Source organism: Carassius carassius, chromosome 49 (assembly GCF_963082965.1).
Source record: "Carassius carassius chromosome 49, fCarCar2.1, whole genome shotgun sequence".
Lineage (NCBI taxonomy): Eukaryota > Metazoa > Chordata > Actinopteri > Cypriniformes > Cyprinidae > Carassius > Carassius carassius.
Genome location: NC_081803.1, coordinates 2,305,651 through 2,309,943, shown reverse-complemented (window position 1 = coordinate 2,309,943; position 4,293 = coordinate 2,305,651). Strand labels below are relative to the sequence as shown.

The following is a 4,293-nucleotide window of genomic DNA, read 5'->3' as shown; positions in this document are numbered from 1 at the left end:
TCACACACACACACACATACACACACACAAAAATAAATAAATAAATACAATATTGAATTAGAAAAATAGTATACTGTAGGCTCCCTGTCATATATTGTTACTATAATAATATTATGTTACTGAGCAATAAATCATATTTTCTTACTTCAGACAATCATATAACCCATTAGTAGAAAATGATGATTTAAATGATGATTATGACAACTGGTTGCATTTGAAAGATTTTTTATTCTGAATTTAAAAGTAATTAATTTTTTTAAAGTTACATCAATCAGAATCATTAGTGGAAACCATAATCAATCTTACACCACTAAACAATCTTTTTTTTTTCTTTTTTTTTTCTTTTTTTGCATGAAAAGATGATTAAGCAGTAGTGTTGCAAGATATTATATTGGTATTATAACGATTGCCCATTATTTCAGTTGTCAGCTCCACAGTAACATGGTGCGTGATGTCTTGTGTCGTGATGATTCATGGTGTGCGAGTTGGAGGGATTGTTCTTGGCACAACTTCCTCAGAAGATGCATTAGACTCGTCAGAATTCTCGACCGACTGAGAATCCAGCCTGTTTCCTCCGCGTGAAGCATTTTCCTCTGAACTCTCTGAGTTTGATGATTCAGATCTTCTGTGCAGACGAGACTGAGGATTTCAACAGTTAATAATCTCGTTAATAATAGTATGCTCTTGAAAAAAGTTATTAAAGTATAAAAGTAACATTTATTTAAAGATAACCCTAAATCACACTAAGTTTAAAATGCAAAAGAAAACATGACTGAATACTTACTGGTTTTGAAAAGACTGATGCAATAAACATCATCAGTAGCATTGCATGTAAGGTCTTCATCCTGCAAATCAAAAACTTCAGAAGAACATAATGTGAAACTATTATTTTCTGGTGAAGTCAAAAAGTGTTTTTGCACAGATTAAAATTTTTATTTATAAGTACTTGTATTTATATATTATTTAGTTACCAATAATAAAGATAGACTGAAAGCCATAAATGCAGCATAAATAAGAGATGAATGGCTCACCTTGAGCAGATGTTCTTGTCCAGTTAGTGTAATGTCAGAGTCTGTGTTTACTCTGTACTGTGTCTTAAATACTGGATGGAGGTGAGTAAACCAGGGCTTGGTCCAGTGAATTCCCATGATGATGACGTCACAAGTAAACATTCGTGCAACTTCCGGGTCTCTATTAAACCTTGCAAAACATCTTGCAAAATCTGCAGCATCACTGCATTGTTTAGACAAATAAAAGATTATTTAATTAAATACTTTTAATACATTCCTTTTGACATTTATATAAACTGATGTTATACATTATTATAACAAAAAAAAAACCTAAAACATAAAACACAGCATAAATCATAAGTGCCAGGTTCTTAGAGATGTACAAACCAATGCGGTTTCATGTGTTTTTATTTTAACCTTTTCATATGGCTTTTATACCATTCTAGAAAAATGGACCCACTTCATATACTGTGTACTTACATTTAAATGAATAATTTAATGCATAAAATTATTATTTTTTACATACATGATTTTACTTATTTTTTTAAATACCTTCCTGTAATTAAAACAGTTTTTAATAACTGTAATTACATCTATAATCCCACCGTTGACGCTACTTTTACCCATTAAACCTGATCAGACCACCGAACCTGCATCTGACCTACCTGTATCCCACCTCAATAGCAGCAAACGTGTTTTACAGTTCAGTATGAACACAATAGGTACACTGTGGTACACTGGTTTTTGTAGTGAAACCAGCCTAAACCTCTGGCCTTCATGACCACCATCGTGTACTTCAATGGAAACAATTGTGAGCATTGTTTCATTGTTGCAAGATCATTCTGACTGCTCAAACACGATGGATATGCAGATAGTTCTGAGACTTTTTGTTTTTAATATCTCGTTACAGCTCTTATTCCCAGAACAAACAAGTTCAGCTGCTCAGACAGATACTTCACCAACCCAAAAGACGCAGTGTGGACTGAGGATGTAAACCTGATATAGTCTGAAATGCATAACAACAAACTAAAAACTTATTTGATGATGGTAGAAACCAAACTCCAAACTGCTAAAATGTAAACAAAGATGCATATTTTAGCACTCTAATAATAATACAGTGTACCTGCAACGTCATTTGGCAAATAAAATGATGAGTTTTCTAAATACAGAAAGTACATTCAAGAAATTATAACATATAATCTGCCTGAAGTTGTATAGTTGTAATCAGGGTGTGATTTTCTTACCTCTGTTTTCCATATTTCCCCCTTCTGATCATACATTTTTCAATTTGTAGGATTCAATCGAAAGGTAACAGTAAGAAAGTACCAGAATGCAGCCTATAATTAAAGTGGATGGCCACACATTATTTTAAGGAACAATGCCAAGTGGTATTTAAACTTTGAAGTGAAGATCAAAATGCACAAGGTAATATTTCATGATATTATTTTAAACAGCATGACTAAAAAGTGTTTTTCAACTACTGTAAAACTGTAAAGGTGATCGTTTTATGTAACAACCAAGTGCCATTTATTTTGAAGACGGATGTTTTTAAGAAAGATATTTCACCATAACTAGTTTATTAGGTTTTAAGTCATGAAACAATAGCAATACTGTTGAAAATGAAGACAAGAGGGTATTGTCAGTGGAAAACTACACCTGTGGTTGCCACCTGAGAACTTTTACTCAAATAAAATCACCTTGAGACTAGCAGGTTAAACATTGCTGCTTGGTTGAGAAAAGTCAACATCTAGCAGGATCTGAGCTCAGATAGTTTAACATTTTTTTTTACCTTATGTGAAATCTTCAGTTACCAAAATTATTTTTTCTCAAAAAGCAATTGGCAAGACATGCAAACTTTATAGATGTAATTGGATTAAAGACTTGATTTCTTCACCATTAGCATTGTTGTGAAGTCATGAGGTAAATGTTTACCACAATGCTATTGTGCATTACCAGAGGTGGAAAGAGTACAAAAATATTCTACTCAAGTAAAAGTACCATTACATTAATGAAATTTTACTTAAGTACAAGTAAAAGTACCAGTCTAAAAATCAACTCAAGTAAAAGTAAAAAGTAGCTCATTTAAAATTTACTCAGAGTAAAATTTACTTCAAAGTCAAAAATGGGACAGGCCAAGGGTGTCAAACTCAGTTCCTGGAGGGCCACAGTCCTGCACAGTTTAGATTTAACCCTAATTAAACACACCTGATCCAGCTAATCTAATCATTTAGGTTTATTTGAAAACTACATGATATGTGTGCTGGAGCAAGGTTAGAACTAAACTCTGCAGGGCTACGGCCCTCCAGGAACTGAGTTTGACAGCCCTGGGATGGGTCTATTAATCTCAAACTAGTTGTTTTTAATTAAAGGAATCAGTTATTTAGAATAATAAAACATTTGGGCTGTTACCAGGCAAATAAGTATCAACAAACTCATCTTTTAATGCAGAGGAAATGCAGAAGATTCATTGGAAGTGGCATTTAGATGTATTACACTGTTTAGTGCAGGACAAGAATGCATTTAACCTGCAGTTACAAATGCATGAATAATGTTTTGATATACAAGACATAAAATGTTGAATACTCATTTGAAATGATAAGAAATTCATTATTTAAAAAATGATACTTTAAATGTGAAATTAAAATGGCCAGTATGTGTCAGCAAGTCACTGTTAATAAGTGAGTCATTGCGATTGAACCGAATCATTTAAACGGTTGATTCATTCAGGAACGAAACACTGTCACGTTGCTCAGAGACGCAAAACTGTGCTTTGGTGGCTGTGTTTGGAATTATTTTCTGTTGTAGAAATAGAGCTAAAAAAGGCAATATGGTGTCTAAAACGCAAGTCTCTTAATTAACTTGTTTACTGAACTGTTATATACATGTATGTATATATTCATGATGATTTTGAGGAAAAGATGGCATTCTTTGTGTGATTTTGATTTAATATATGAAATTATATAAATATGTTAATTTTATGCCCCTATATCTTCAATTTTGTGATCATTCTAAATGCATTTTAGGAGACTGAATCACACAGTGAAAGAACGCACTATAAATGCGCGCGCACATCATTAAAACAAAAAATATGATATTATCGCAGACGATATATATAGCACACTCCTCACCACTGTCTTTTTGGCTAATTTGTGCAAAACCTCTTGCTAAAATGTCAAAGCTTCATTTTAACCACCAATGCAACGATGCAATTATTTAGCTTAGCCCTACATTCTTGCGAAGGGTTGATGTCTTGTCGAGATTTTATAAGCTGCTAGTTTGGTCT

At 32.9% G+C, this 4,293-nt stretch overlaps 1 long non-coding RNA gene across 1 annotated transcript; it reads right to left on the bottom strand.

Annotated features, from left to right (window-relative positions):
• Positions 1 to 215: 215 nt before the first annotated feature.
• On the bottom strand, positions 216 to 1,086 carry LOC132132731 (uncharacterized). Its single transcript, XR_009429072.1, has 3 exons — positions 1,032 to 1,086; positions 785 to 859; positions 216 to 639 (listed from the first exon to the last, which is right to left on the bottom strand). It is a non-coding gene; the product is annotated as an uncharacterized LOC132132731 (long non-coding RNA).
• Positions 1,087 to 4,293: the final 3,207 nt, after the last annotated feature.